The 16,945-nt window shown below is 37.3% G+C and overlaps 1 pseudogene; it reads left to right on the plus strand.

Annotated features, from left to right (window-relative positions):
* Positions 1-2,793: 2,793 nt before the first annotated feature.
* On the plus strand, positions 2,794-3,882 carry LOC120225133 (annotated as a pseudogene).
* Positions 3,883-16,945: the final 13,063 nt, after the last annotated feature.

Genomic DNA, 16,945 nt, shown 5'->3' on the forward strand with positions numbered 1-16,945 from the left:
ATAAGCAAATGCAGACTAGGAAAAGCTGTGAAGAGTACCAAGGCTAGCAAAGGGGCCGCAGGGTGATTTGGAATGTGCACCTAAATGGTTAAACCAATTCTGAATCTAAACACAGTGGTAAAGTGTTCAGACAAGTCAGAGTATGGAGTACAGGTAGGAAATTTCAACATAAATTTGATTTAAAGGGCCAGAGGCAATTTATAGAACTACATAACAGTTAAAAGGACAGTTTTACAATCCCTTAGCTTCTGGAGGTGAATAAAGGCTAAAACGAAGGAAAAATCAACCTGTGGCAACTATATGACTATGGGAATAAAGAAGGAAAAAATGAAAATTTAAAGTCCTGAAAAAAGACAAGATAAACTTGAAACCAAAGATTCACAACATTCAAAACCCTTCTCTCACGGCCAAAATAAACAAAATAAGGTAGAGAAATAAAACACTACTACAGAACCTGGCCTTTGCTAGACTGATGATAAAGGGCAATGTTATACTAGGAGACTTGTAAATCACCCCAATGCCATAAAAATGAGCAAGAGGAAAGTATATCCATACAGAAATATTTACAAAATAAGGAATGAAATTTCACCCAACTGAGTAAATTAACTCTGAAAAACACCCTTGAAGTAGAATAAAAGTGTAAGTCTACACTACAAAAAGAATATATTAAAACAAGCACTTAAGAACATGAAAAATATTCAAAACAAACATGAGCAACAGGAAATCTCAATATTTGCTGCTTTAAATTAAAACTGGAATGATATGGCCACTTTAGAGGGTGATTTAGCAATTTCTTACTAAAGTAAGCATAGTTTTGTCATAAAAACTAGCAATCATGATCCTAGATTTCAACTGATTTGAAAACTTATGTCCATACAAAAACCTACACACAAATGTTTCTAGCAGCTTTACCTAAAATCTCTAAAGCTTAAAAGGAACCAAGCAGTCCTTTAATATACGAAAGGAGAAACAAATTGTGCTAGATCTTTATAATAGAATACTATTCAGCAATAAAAAGAAATGAGCCATGAAGCTATATGAAAACACGGATGAACCTTATGTACACATTAAGTAAAAGAAGCCACTCTTTAAAAGGCTACGTACTGTATTATTCCATTTACATGACATTCTGATTAAAAGCAAAATTCTAGAGATAGTAACTGGATCAGTGGTTGCCATGTGTTTACTGGGGAGAGGGTTGAATAGGTGAATCAGATTTTTTGAAGGGGGGTGCAGAGATTGACTTTAATCTTCCCTCCTGAGCGTGGACTGCACATAATTACTCCTTTCCAAAAAAGAAAAAAAGGAGAACTTTCTAGTGGAGAACCATGACAAAAACTAATTCAGCTAGGTGGCTGAGGTTAACATCAGAATTATAAGTTTTATCGTAATATGTACTCTTGATATGATGTGATGAGAATGGCATTTTAGTTCTTATGGAATTCCTCCCCCAAATCCATAATTCCAGTCTAAACAGGATAAAAGCATCAGACACAGCCCGGTTGAGGAGCATTCTACAAAATCCCTGACCAGTGCTCCTGAAAACTGTCAAGGTCATCAAAAATAGGAAAAGTTTAAGACATTATCACCATGAGGAGCCTAAAGAGACATGAAAACTAAATGTAATATGGTATTCTGGATGTGATCTGGGAATACAGAAAGAATGTTAAATAAAAATTAAGGAAATATAAGTAAAGTGTTGATTTCTTTTAATAATAATGTAATAATATTGGCTCATTAATAATGACAACTATGCCATGGTACAGAAAGATATAATAACAGGAAATTGGGTATGGGATTTATAGGAACTCCATACTATTTTCCTAATTTTCCTATAAATTTAAAATGCCCATAATATAAAGTTTATTTAAAATACTAAACTATTAACAAAGAGAGTGTGAATCAGGATATTATATCCAGCCAAGGTATCTTTAAATATCAACGTTATTAAAATAAAATTTCAACATAAAAGAATAAATGTAGAACCATGGTTGCTAGGGGCTAGGGGTCGGGGAAAATGGGGAGGGGTTGGTCAAAGGACACACACTTTCAGTCATAAAGATGAATAAGTTCTAAAGATCTAATGTAGATCATGGTGACTATGGTTAATAAATACTGAATTGCATACTTGAACTTTGCTAAGACACTAGATCTTAACTTTTCTCACATCAAAAAAAATTATGAAAGGCAATAGATGTGTTAATTTGTTTGATGTGGTAATCATTTTACAATGAATACATATACCAAACCATGATGTTACATACTTTAAATATATACAATGTTTATTTGCCAAGTATACCACAATAAAAATGGGAAAAAAAATTTAAAAAGAATTTAAGGAATTCTGCTCCCATTAGTGTTTCTTGAGGAATCTACTAGAGGATGAATTTTTATACAAGTGATGACAGAGATAACTTCAGCAAAAGGACTAATGTTGAATATTTCAAAACATGCATATAAAGCTAAAATCTAAGTGAACATGAAGGTAAAAAAAATTAATTTATAAATGTTATTACAAAAAATTAAAATTATGCATCTAAAAAACAAAAGGGAGAGGAAAAAGGTTCTCATTAATCTATAGAGTTCAAGCTCAATGAAAACTGCAGTTGTGTTTTAACAACAGTAAAATTACAGTAGAATTTATCTGAAAAAATAGAGATTTATAAGTAGCCACGTTAATCTTGAAAAAGAGAAATTAGAGTTCTTGTCTTCCGATGTATTAAAACAGAGTACAGGATCATTGTAATCAATATAGGGTAGTATTCATATAAGAACATATATTAAATACTCCAGGTACTCTGCACCTCTTCATTTGACAGATAGCCACATCTTTGGCTACAGTGCCAGTCATGTTCTTGAACATGATGGTGAGGGTCAGAGAATGTGGATTTGGCCCTACTGGGTGCGTGGTCACCATGGCTGCTTTTAACTTTGACAAAGTGGTTACTGTCACCATCAATGACCCTTTCATTGACTTCAATTACATGGTCTACATATTCTATTATGATTCCACCCATGGCAAATTCCACAGACAATCAAGGCTGATAATGGGAAACTTGTCATCATTGGAAAGCCCATCTCCAACTTCCAGGAGTGAGATCCCACCAACATCAAGTGGGGTGATGCTGGTGCTGAGTATGTTATAGAATCCACTGGAGTCTTTACCACCATGGAGAAGTCTGGGGCTCACTTGAAGGGTGGGGCCCCATATGCTGATGCCCCCATGTTTGTGATGGGCATGAACCATGAGAAGTATGACAACTCCCCCAAAATTGTCAGCCATGCACCCTGAACCACCAACGGCTTAGTCTCTCTGGCCAAGGTCATCTGTGACAACTTTGGCATGGTCATCTGACCAAGGTCATCTGTGACAATTTTGGCATTGTGGAGGGACACATGACCACCGGCCATGCCATCACTCCCACCCAGAAGACCGTGGACGGCCCCTCTGAGAAGCTGCTGCATGATGTCTGAGGGGCTTCCCAGAATATCATCCCTGCTTCTACTGGCACTGCCAAGGCTGTGTATAAAAGGCCATCCCTGAGCTGAATAGAAAGCTCACTGACATGGCCTTCCATGTCCCCACCCCCAACCTGTCAGTCATGGATCTGAACTGACACCTAGAAAAAGCTGCAAATATGATGACATCAAGAAGGTGGTGAAGCAAGCATCAGAGGGTTCCCTCAAGGGCATCCTGTGCTACACTGAGGATCAGGTATCTCCTGTGACTTCAACAGTGACACCCATTCTTCCACCTTCAATGTGGGGCCTGGCACTGCTCTCAATGACCACTTTGTTAAGCTCATTTCCTGGTATGACAATGAATTTGGCTATAGCAACCAGGTGGACCACCTTATGGTCCACAAGGCCTCCAAGGAGTGAGAGACCACTGGACAACCAGCCCCAGTGACAAGAAGAACAGAAGCCCTCAGCTGCTGGGAGTACTCGCCCCAACTCATCCCCCAACACACTGGGAATCTCCTGACCTCCACACAGTTTCCATCCCAGATCCCCGTAAAGAAGGGGAGGAGCTTGGCGACCCCTATATTGTCATGTACCCTCAATAATGTATGCTCTACCCAGAAAGGGAAGAAAAAAAGAAAAAGGAAAAACCAAATACTCTGATGGAACAGAATAAGGAAAGCAAATATAAATAGATTTGCATATGTGTAAGAACATGAATACAATATAATATATGACAAAATTAACAGCACAAATCAAAAGAAAAAATTGGTTTAGCAAATTATATAGGAAAATCTGTCTCACTATAAGCAATATATAAACCTGTATCTCTTAAAATACTTAAAAAGATGGCCATATATTCACTGAAGTTCTACATATAAAAGCAAAACAATGTAAAGTTAATCATGTTAAATGTAGGTGAATATTTTTTGTTCTCTAGGTCTGGGGATTCATGATTCAGAAGCACATACAATAAAGCTAAATTTACAAATTCAATAATCTCATTTCTGTTTAATGATACTGACAAAGTTAATAGATGATAGAATAGGAAAATATGTTAGTAATGTCTGAAATTAATAAGGGATTAATATGTAGAATATATGTGATTCTTTTAAAATTCAACCTTTGGGGCGCCTGGGTGACTTAGTCGGTTAAGCGTCCAACTTTCGCTTAGGTCACGATCTCGCGGTTTGTGGGTTCGGGCCCCGCGTCGGGCTCTGTGCTGACTGCCAGCTCAGAGCCTGGAGCCTGTTTCAGTCTGTGACTCCCTCTCTCTCTGACCCTCCCCTGCTCACGCTGTCTCTCTCTCTCTCTCTTTCCTAGAAGTAAATAAAAAAACATTAAAAAAAAATAAAATAAAATTCAACCTTTAAAACACAGGGGTAAGAGTTAAAAAAAATAGGCAAAGAATATAAACGATGGGAGAATGAATTCTAAAAAGCCTAATAAACATACTAAGTAGTTTCCAAACTTATTAATAATCAGAAAAATGCCAGTTAAAACACTGATGTATCACTTAATACCTATTGAACTAAAAAAAAGTAGAAAGTTGTATATGTGCAAATATGGCCAATCACTGCTAGTGGGAGAGTGCACTGGCTCATATGTTCTAAAAAGGAATCTAGTAATATTTATTCAAATAGGTATGTGTGTGCACAGAAATGTGTATGTATATACACAAACTATGATTCAACAATTATACTTCTGGGTATATGACAAAGAAATGTTCACATAGGTTCATAAAAAGAACTGTACTTCTATATCCTTTGCTGTGTTATTTGTGGGTGCTGGGGAGTTTGACGAAACTGAATGTCCATTAATGGGTGAGTGAATAAGTAAAGTAGAATGGAGAACCACACAAAATATGATTCGTCATTTAGAAGCAACAAATTACATGTACACATAGCAACATAAACAGTTAGTGCATGTGTAAAAATGTAAAAAATAGAGATAAAATCCATACAGGTAAACAGAAATATGCACAAAATAATACAATTTATTCTGTGAGAGCACATCTAAATAAAACAATCTAGAGAAAACAAGCACATTAAAAGGCTGCCTGTGATGGAGTATGAAAAAATCGATGAACGATATGGTGATGCAAGAAAACAAATAGATAATCAGAATAACTCCAAAAGAAATAGATAGAATTGAGGGGCGCCTGGGTGGTTCTGTCGGTTAAACATCTGACTCCTGATTTCAGCTCAGGTCATGATCTCAGAGTGGGGAGATCAAGTCCTGCTTGGGGCTCCATGCTGTATGTGAAAGCTGCTTAAGATTCTCTCTCTTCTGAATCTCCCTCTGCCTTTCTCCCCTGTTCATGCTCTCCCTCTCTCGCTCTCAAAAAAAAAAAAAAATAGAAAATATAAATTAACAATTTTTTATAAAATTGAAATGCAATTCAAAAGTTGCTTCCTCTACCTGCCCCATGGCCAATCAAAATATACAGAGTTTTTAGTAGCAGGTCCTAGATAAAACTTTAAGGATTAATTTGTGCCTGTGACTTACGTAATTATAAATGATGTATCCCAAGGACCCATCAATTCTATTCCTGAGCACATATTCCTAAAAAGCTATCATATATGTCCTTAAGATGCCAAACATTTTTTTCTGATGGCAGAAAGCTGGAGGAATCAGGAAGTTCATCAGTGCTAGAATAAAATTATAGTCGAGATACACCCAGGAGTACTGTGCATCATTGAGAAGTAACAAATCTGATATAAACATAAACATGATCGTGGGTAGCAAAAGTAAGAAAGAAAACGTTATATATATAATATGGTACCATTTACTTAAATTTCAAATACATAAAACTATATGCACACATAAAAATACACATTTTGTAAGAATACAAATAAAAACTACACATTAAATAATTGGAATGGTTGACTATAGACACATTAAAAAATTATAAAACTCCCTGAGTTTCACTGTTTACATCAGGAAAATACAAACAATAATTGTAATTTAAAGTTTTCCAAAAAAATAAAAGCAGCATGATTTATGGTCTTTGAATCTTTTTTCCCTATTTCTCACCTGAATTCTTTGTATTTAGCCCACGATAATTAGAAATTGGCTACGACACACCTGATTGACTGTTATAGGTTTAATTTTGTTATAAACATATTCTGGGGAAATGACTACATTCTTCACTGACACAGTTCTGTTCTAAGCACTCAGCAAAAGAAAAAGAAAACAGGTATATTCTTGGGAATTCAGGTTGAGACAAGAGCCCAGCCAAATGAAGAAATCAATATATAGCACGTACAGGCTTTTGTTATTCCTGCTCTTTGTCCTGTGGCAGCTGTGAGTAATTCACTCCATTTTCTTAATTGTGAAGGGATATCACTTCTGCTGAACTTTGATGGTGGTGACTGACTAAGCCCAGCAGCCAGGTAGTTGTACAGAACATAATGATAAAGTCTTGCTTGCCTGAAACCAATCTAAAATGCTAGCGTTGGGTGGGGGCGTGGGGGGCGCATGAGTGGCTCAGTTAAGCGTCCAGCTTCGGCTAAGGTCATGATCTCACAGTTCATGAGTTCGAGTCCCACTTTGGGCTCTGTGCTGACAGCTCAGAGCCTGGAGCCTGTTTCCAATTCTGTGTCTCCCCTTCTCTCTACCCCTCCCCCACTTGTGCTCTGTCTCTTGCTCTCTCTCAAAAATAAATAACGATTAACAATAAATAAAATGCTATCCTATCACCAAGCCAGGCTTTTTGTGATATCAGTTCTATTAAGGTAGAGTCACTCTTAAAACCACCATTCAAGTAAATAGCAATGGTAGTCATTGCATGAGGCAACCTAGTTGCCAAATGAATCATAGTTGCGGAATAAATCATCTCATCAGGTTTTTTTTAATGCTTATTTATTCTTGAGAGAGAGAGACAGACAGACAGAGCATGAGCCGGGGAGGGACAGAGAGAGAGGGAGACACAGAATCCAAAGCAGACTCCAGGTTCCAAGCAACAAGCACAGAGCCTGACATGGGGCTCGAACCCACAAGCTGTGACATCATGACCTCAGCTGAAGCCGGACACCCAATCGACTGAGCCACCCAGGCGCCCCATCTCATCTGTTTTTATGAAAGTGCAGTATTACCAGTGTCTGGTTATCGGCTTGTAAAAGACTGAAGCACTGCATCTAGACAAAGAGCAGAACTCTGTCATCGAAAACATCCACAACTACTGGAGAAAAAAAGCTAGCCTACGCAAAGGTAGACACTTCAATTTAATTATTTTGCTTCAAAACTTCAAAAGCTAAAGCTCCTTTTGTAGAATATAAGTAATTCACAGCAGCATTGAAATGGAGTGGATACAACTGTGATTAGAGGTTGTGGAAGCTGTCATCAACATGAAATTAGCAATGGTTCTTATCAGAAAAGGCAGATTCTGAAATTGATCTGACAAAAGTGATAGATGAATAGCTGAACTCTAGCTTGAGTACATCATAAAGTGTGTGAGAACAAGGGGCTGGCAGAGTATCGAGCTAAGCATCATGCTCAAAGCAAAATGCAGCCCGTAAACAACCAAATTTGGATGAACCGTGCAACTAAACTGAAGGAACCTGTAAAGGAAAACAATTCTATGCTATTCTAAAATGTCGACATAGGCCATGGAGTATCATCGTCCCAGTCACTATTATGCGACATAAATCGTAGAATAATAAATAACCGGGGCATCTGGGTGGCTCAGCCGGTTAAGCGTTCAACTTCAGCTCAGATCATGATCTCACCATCTGTGAGTTTGAGCCCCATGCCGGGCTCTGTGCTGACAGCTCGGAGCCTAAAGCCTGCTTCTGATGCTGTGTCTCCCTCTTTGTCCCTCCCCTGTTCGCACTCTGTTTCTCCCTCTCTCAAAATAAATAAACATTAAAAATTTTTTAGAAAGCACATTGAATAACCACAAAGCAGTGTGCAGAAAGCTAAAGAAATAGCATAATCCATATGGGGCTCCCTAAGAGACTACTAGGCTGTGATCTCTCAGTTCACTCTCTGGTTCCTTAGCGCAGAGTGGACCCAGGACAGTTTCACATTCACTTAAGTGACCTGTCTCAGCTTCTACAATGAATAGGTACAAAATAATCCAGAGGAGAAGGAAATATTGGTTAGATAAAATAAAAACAGAAATAAAATAAAAAGAGAAGGTTATGTTAAATAATATCTGGGCCTCACCTTTTGGTATTAACTTGGCTGGGCTATTGATCCCAGGGTCTCAGTGTGGTCTGAATCCTATGCTTTAACAGGTCTTATGTAAAGCTTCCTGTTGAAACCTTTAGTGTATTTTCCTCGCGTGGGGGCAGTGACGTGAAGACAGAGAACAAACGAACACGGAAGAGCGTGGTCACGTTTCACAGGTAAATGAGGCTAAGGCTAAACCATCATTCCACTTCTCTTTGTATCAATGGTCAGACTAGAACTTTGATGTCCAATTTCATAATGTAGGTTGACCTCTCCTCAAGGAGTTCTTTCTAGCGTTATAATTCCACAGGTTATTTTGAGAATGTATAATCAATAAAACTGTCACCAGTGATCCAGAAATAACAGCAGGTGCATGCCAAGAAGGAATGCTATTTTGTCTTATTCTCCTTGATATTCTCCCACATAGATTATGTAATTCATCCAAGACAAAAAAGGGTGATTGTGATAAAAGCCTCTGAGAGTCTGGAAGTATAATCTAACCTAGACGGGGAGCCCTGCAATTTGTGAATGTTGCTTGATGAAGTTCTTACTAGGGACAGCCTGCTGCTCCGAACTGCTCTCATACAGAAGACTGACCATGAATTGCATCCTCTGGCAGCCAGATGTCATACTGTGAAATGCCTGAGACACAAGGTAACGACCAGGTCTGTTTTCTTTTTCTTTCTTTCTTATTTTCTTTTTCTTTTTGTCTACCCAATCACGTTTTCTTAATGGAGGAAAAAGAAGAACACGAAAAGAATTTTTTTTGTTTGGCTGAATCAAAATTGCAAAGGTCCACTTTCTCCTTACGTTGGAAATATCCTAAGTCTCAATAACAACATCATACCCAGTGAAAGCAAACTGCAAGGATATAAAAATTTAAATATCCATTATTCCAGTAGAAAATATGGTCATAAATAATGCTTACAATCTGGAATCACAGATTAATAAGCTTTGGAGATACTATCCTCTATGTACTAATAGAAAACAAAGTATAAGTCAATGAAGTTATACCATAAGCTAGAAAACAAATGTAAAAAAAAATCTTATGCTAATTCTGTCATTTGGTAAGTATAATATATTGAATTATATATGATTTATCATAAAATTTTTCTAAAATTCCAATTGTATAAGAAAATAGTATACTTGGGGAGCCTAGGTGGCTCAGTCAGTTAAGCACTCGATTTGGCTCAGGTCATGATCTCACGGTTCATGAGTTTAACGTCTGCATCGGGCCTGCATCAGATTCTGTCTGTCTCTCTTTCTCTCTCTCTCTCTTTCCCCCTCCCATGCTATATCTCTCTTTCTCTCTCTCAAAATAAATACTAAACATGAAAAAGAAAGAAAGAAAGAAAGAAAGAAAGAAAGAAAGAAAGAAAGAAAGAAAGAAAGAAAGAAAGAAAGAAAAATGTGGTAAACTTAACGCAATTAACTCCAGGCTGGAGCCTATTTGAAGACATCAAATTACTTTTTTCTAGTGAAAAGTGTGAGGAAAATACACTTCTTTAGGGATTTTGAGAGATGTTGCATGGAATTTATAGATTGATTTAGGAGGAACTGGCATCTCCTACAATCTGTGTGTGCTCAATTATTCAGACTCGTGTTTAAGAAAAGGTATTTTCTTTAAACGTAACTTGCCAAAATCTTATTAGGTTTATCTTAGATATACTAAGATTCCAATTGCAAGCCAACTTAAACGTGGTTAAGAAAAATGTGGTGTTTATTAATTCACATGAACACACAATGGAAAATTCAGGAGTGTGGTTGGTCTCTGAGAAGAATTAATGTAGAATGTCAAACACCACATTTTCTCTAAATATAAACTTTGACTCCTCTCTTCTCCTCTCCCTCCCTCTCTCACTCTGCTGCCCCCAATTCACCCAAAACAGGTTCTCCACACCTCACACAACACAATTTTCACCATATTGCTCTATATTTATTATACAAATAGTGCCAAACCTGATTTCTATTTTCAGTATCTGTTTCATCTATTTTCACCAATCTCTTCATTCTGTATCTTTTTAAAAATATTTTTAATGTTTATTTTTGAGAGAGAGAGACAGACAGACAGAGTGGGAGAGTGGGAGGGGTAGAGAGAGAGGGACACACAAAATCCAAAGCACGCTCCAGGCTCTGAGCTGTCAGCACAGAGCCCAACCTGGGGCTCCAACCCACAAACCGCAAGATCGTGACCTGAGCTGAAGTCAGATGCTTATCAGACTGAGCCACCCAGGTGCCCCTTTATTCTATATCGTTTTAAGGTATAAATAAGGTACAGACCATAGATGTATTTTTTAAAGGAAATTTGAAAATAACCCTTTTCAAAATCTCAGGCAGAAAAGAGTAACACCAGCAAACTGGCCAACTAGGAAGCTGGAGGCCTTCAGTCTCTCATGAAAACACCTTAAAAAAAAACCCAAAACAACCTTGCAGAAGTGCTTGAAAATAGACAGTGTTCCATAGCAACACAGCAAGTGCTCAGTCAGGAAGGAAACACATTCAAGATGGTAGGAAATTTTCCGGCGCTTTTACTGACCCTTGTTCCATGTCCTGCTGGGAACAAGGCAACACGGTCCAAAGGAAGAAGCCACCCAGTTTCCAATCCCCTCTCCCAAAGCAGAGGTAGCAGAGATTATCTTACTTGCAATGCTCTACCCTGTCTGGCTGTCTGAGGTTTTGCGTTCTGTTTTGCTGGACTCAACTCAGATGAGGAATAGCAGCATAGTTTGGATGACAGGTCAGGAAAAGGCAGGGACAGTAGCAGGCATGGCTTAGGAAAGATGCAGAGGGCCTACAAGTCCATGACACTTGGGGAAAGAGATGATGGGTAGAGGACAACAGCAGAAATCTAAGACACCAAGGAGAAGTTACGCTGAGATTCTTTGTGAAAACAAGACATTCAAAGGCTGCCATGTATACAAGAGTCATGTATACAAGATAATCAAGCCACACACAGGACAAGATAAAATGCACGACCAGAGAAGACTTGAAGAGACCTTCAGCCCGCATCCTGGGCTGATCCACGAGTTCAGAACATGACTGCTAATTAGGGAAAGTCTTTCCCAATACAGAACCAGTCTGCAAAGACTGGAAGAGGTCACAGAATTTTTTTTTCAAATTAACAATTTGCAACAAAAAATATCCACAAGGCATATAAATAAACAAGAAAACATACTACAAGGTAAAATAATGTAACAGCAATCAACCCAGAGGAAACACCAACATTGGACATACTAGACAATCATTTTAAAACAATCATCTTAAATGTACTCAAATCGCTGAAGGAAAAAAGGGACAGAGAATTAAAGGAAATTAGGAAAACTATATATGAACAGGATAACAATATCACAAAGAAATAGAAATTATAAAAAGGAGCCAAACAGATATTCTGGACTGGCAATATACAGAACTGTATTGAAAAATTCACTAGTGGGGTTCAACAGCATACTCAAACAGCAGAAGAAAGGATAGTGTACTGGATGATAGACATTTAAATTATTGTGTCTGAGAAGCAAAAAGAGAAAAGAATGATGAAACGTCAGTAATATCTAAGGAGTTTATGGGACACCACCAAGAAGACCAATTTGTATGTTATGTGATTCCCAGAAAAGAGGTGAAAAAAGAAGCAGAGATTATTTGAATTAATAAATGACAAATGAATAAAAATCATTACAAATCTATGTGATGGGTCCATGATACATAAATATGTAATTTTTGATATCAATAATATAAAGTGGGTGGTGTATAGCTGTGGGAATATTTTTTATATGTGACTGAAATTAAATCGGCATCAATCTAAAAAAGATTGATATAATTTTAGGATATTTTATGTAATCCCCATAGTAACCACAAAGAAAATATCTATGTTGTATTCAGAAAAGGAATTGAGGAGGGAATCAAAATGTATCAACACACACACACACACACACACACACACACACACACACACCAGAGAACTAAACACAAAGAAAGGCAGTGAAGCGGTAAGGGAGGCTATCAGTGATAAAGAGCTGTAAATCATACAGAATATAAATAACAAAGTAAGAAACGTCCTTCCCTGAGTAAATAAATGTCAATGGATTAAATTCCCCAATCAAAAGACACAGATGGACAAAATGGATTTTTAAAGAACATCATTTAACAATATCCTAATTACAACAGACTCACTTTAGGTATAACAGCACAGGTTGAAAGTGAAATGGTAGAAAAACATTCCTTGCAAACGGTAAATGAAAGAGAGCAGGAATGGCTATACTCATATCAAACAAAATAGACTTCATGTCAAAAACTGTTACAAAAAACAAGGATGGGGGCGCCTGGGCGACTCAGTCGGTTAAGCGTCTGATCTGCTCAGGTCATGATCTCACGGTTTATAGGTTTGAGACCCGCGTCAGGCTCTGTGCTGACAACTAGCTCAGAGCCTGAAGCCTGCTTCAGATTCTGTGTCTCCCTCTCTCTCTGAGCCTTCCCTGCTCACACTGTCTCTCTCTCTCTCTCTCCTAGAAATAAATAAAACATTAAGAAAATTTTTTTAATAAATAAACGTTAAAAATAAAAAAAAATACCTTGACAAATGAAAATTAAAACAACACAACATTCCAAAACTTACAGAGTATATCAAAGCAGTGCCATGAGGGAAATATATATCAGTAAAAGCTTATATAAAAAATGAAAAGAAATATCAAATCAACAACTTAACTTTACACTTTAAGGAACTAAAGAACAAACTAAGTTCAAGATTAACAGGAAGAAGGAAATAATAAAGATTAGAAAAAGATAGAGAATGCAAAAGCAATAGGGAAAAATCAGTGAAAGCAAGAGCTGGTTCTTCAAAAAGATCAACAAAATTGACAAACCTTTAGCTTAGCTGACTAAGAAAAAAGAGAGAAGATGCAAATAACTGAAATTGGAAATGAAAAATGGGAGATTATCAATTTTACGTAATAAAAAGATTGTGTATAAATACGATGAACGAATGTATGCAATTGTATACAATGAATAAGTTCCTAAAAAATAAAATAAATGTAGAATTTCCACATGAGCCAGAAAACCCACTTCTCTATGTATACCCAAAAACACTGAAAGGAGAGACTTCAACAAATAAGTTTGCACTGATGTTCACAGGAGCATTATCCTCAATTGCCATAAGATGAAAGCAACAGGTATCTATCCACTGATAGATGAATAGATTAATAATGGGTGGTATATACACACAACGGAATATCATTCAGCTTTAAAAAGGAATGGAATGCTGACATGCCAGGACATGGATGATTCATTTTTAACAAGATGTTTTTAAAGTGTTATTTTATTTTGAGAGAGAGAACACAAGCAGGAAGGAGGCAGAGAGAGAGACAGGAGAGAGAGAATCCGAAGCAGGCTTCACGATGACAGTGGGAAGCCCCACATGGGGCTCGAACCCATGAACCATGAAATCATGACTTGAGCAGAAGCCAAGGGGGAGGTACTTAGCTGACTGAGCTTCCCAGGTGTCCCATAACATGGATGAATCTTGGAAACATTCTATGTGAAATAAGTCTGACACGAAAGGACAAATATTCTAGGATTGCAGTTATATGAGGCATCTAGAGTAGTGCCAGAATGATGGTTGTAAGGGACTCGGGGTGGGGAAGGGATTGGAGCACAGGGAGTTATTGATCAATGGGTACAAATTTTACATTTGGGAAGACAAAAAATTCTGGAGATGGAGAGTGGTGACGATTGTACAACATTAATGCCATTAATCTGTACTTGATGCCATTATCTGTACAGCTAAAAATGATCAAAATGGCACACTTCATGTTATATATTTTATCACAATTAAAATAAATCAAGGCAAATTTTATGCACATGCTAAAATTTTAAGACTGCAGTTTGATAAATTTTGTCAAAGGTATTCACCCATGTAAACAGCAATCTAATCAAAAGATAAAAATATTTTCATCACTCCAGAAAATCACTTTCTTCCCTATTTCAGTCACTGCCCTTCACAGTAGTATAGGCAGCTGCTTTCCTTATTTCTATTGCCTTATGTGTTAGCTGTTTTTGAGCTCTGTCTAAAAGAATAATATACTATGCAATTTTTGTAAGCTGTTTACAGAGGATGGCAAGTGTGATGATAACAGTTATTCCATAACCAGAAGGAAATGTGTGATTCACTTTCTTTGAATCAGAAGCCTGTCTTAGGTATTATGATAGCTGATATATTTGGTCTCAGGAGAGGCAACAATAGCTGTCTGGCCTCAAATCTTGACTCAGGCATTAATGACTCTCGTCGTAAACGACTCACTGAGATATCTAGGCTCCCCTAGATAACTCATTTTTAAAATGCGACTAATAGTGTTATCAAATTTATCTAAACGTTATCAATATTAAATGAGTTAAAATAAACGAAAGCATTTAGGACATCAATTGGTATATAGTAAACAATACTTACTAGCTTTCCTGTTTTGTCTCTATGTATGCCTTAAGTGGGGGGTCAAGGCCTAAATTACTGCTTTCGTAGCCGACTAACATGCCTGTTTCATTTCTTCAATTATCTAGATTATCCCCCTTCTTCTAGCCCCCATTGTTCTCATACTGACTTAGAAGTCCATCATAGCCTATCTTGGAAAACTGAATATTTTGTAGGTCTCCTCTTTTTAATTCTATGAAATAATTGTTCATTTGTTAGGTTTCATAGCTAATCCATTCCCACCAGACACTATATATATATACACTATAGTATAGTATAATATAGTATAGTATAGTATAGCATAGTGTGTGTGTATATACATATATATATACATATGTAGTTTTTCCACACTTCTTTTGTCATTTCAGTGGGACTTTGAGAGGGTAGAAGAAATTATATATATATATATATATATAGACATTTAGAGAGAGAGTCAGCTATGTTGAACCCGAAGTTTCTTCGTTATTTTTATATTTGAATATTTATGTATATCACACACACATGCATACATGCACAGATACAGTATAATTGGGGGGAGTTAGGCTGGTCTCCCTGTTCAAAAAGAAAAGAATACCAGGGTGCCTGTGTGGCTCAGTTGGTTAGGTGTCCGACTTCAGCTCCGATCATGATCTCATGGTTCATGAGTTTTAGCCCTGCACTGGGCTCTGTGCTGACAGCTTGGAGACTAGAGCCTGCTTCAGATTGTTGTCTCCCTGTCCCTCTGCTCCTCCCCCACTCACAATCTATGTCCCCCTTTCTCTCAAAAATAAACAAACATTAAGAAAAAATTTTAGATAAAAAATTTTTAAAAAGAAAATACCACCAATGGTTATTTCAGACCTACATGGGTCTATAATCCTCTTTCTTTCTGTATGCATCTTTAAGTATTATCTTTTGAAATAATTAATTTACCACATATTTATACACTGAATACATTTGTCCTACACTGTTTTACAGTCTCCTTTAGTGATTGTGGTATACTTAAGAAGTCTAAATTGGGATCCTTAAGATTTATGCAAGCTTGATATTGACTATGTATTCACAGAACACAGATATAAAAAATAGCCTTGTCATCAGAATGGTGAAACACACAGATCCATTTGGGGAGTTTTCTAGTGTTACTAGATAAAATTGTGTTTCAGAGTATGCCAGGAATTTGCAAGATGAAAATACTCTAACTTGGGGTGCATGGGTGACTCGGTTAAATGGCCAACTTTGGCTCAGGTCATGGTCTCATGGCTCATGAGTTCGAGCCCTGCATTGGGCTCTGCACTGATAGTGCAGAACCTGCCTGGCATTTTCTCTCTCTCTCTCTCTCTCTCTGCCCTCCCTACTCCCTACTCTCTTTAAAAAAATAAATAAACTTAAAAAAAGAAAATACTCTAATTGGACAACATACTATAGGATAAACCCAAATTAGAGGTGAAGTTTACATATAAAGAATAACTTTTGGGGCACCTGGGTGGCTCAGTCAGTTAAGTGTCTGACTCTTGATCTCAGCTCAGGTCATGGTCTCACTGTTCATGAGATTAAACCCCAGGTAGAGCTCTGCACTGACAGTGTGGAGCCTGCTTGGGATTCCCTCTCTCCCTCTCCCTCATTCATGCACGTATGCATACACTCTCTCTCTCTCAAATAAACTTTAAAAAAAGACAATAACTCATCCCATTCCTCCTGATAATTCCTGCACAGCTTATATTGTGGGATAATCCATGGTTTGGTTTTACTGTGTATGGAATGGCATATTAGAAAAACAAAACTGGAAATGAGATCCCAGTGTGAATAACTTATCTTCTAAGATTAGAAAAAATTCAGTTTTTTTATTTGACAGTCAGATATCACATGACCTATCCA

The sequence above is a fragment of the Hyaena hyaena genome, unplaced genomic scaffold, assembly GCF_003009895.1.
Source record: "Hyaena hyaena isolate Hyena2069 unplaced genomic scaffold, ASM300989v1 scaffold_1333, whole genome shotgun sequence".
NCBI classification, from domain to species: Eukaryota; Metazoa; Chordata; class Mammalia; order Carnivora; family Hyaenidae; genus Hyaena; species Hyaena hyaena.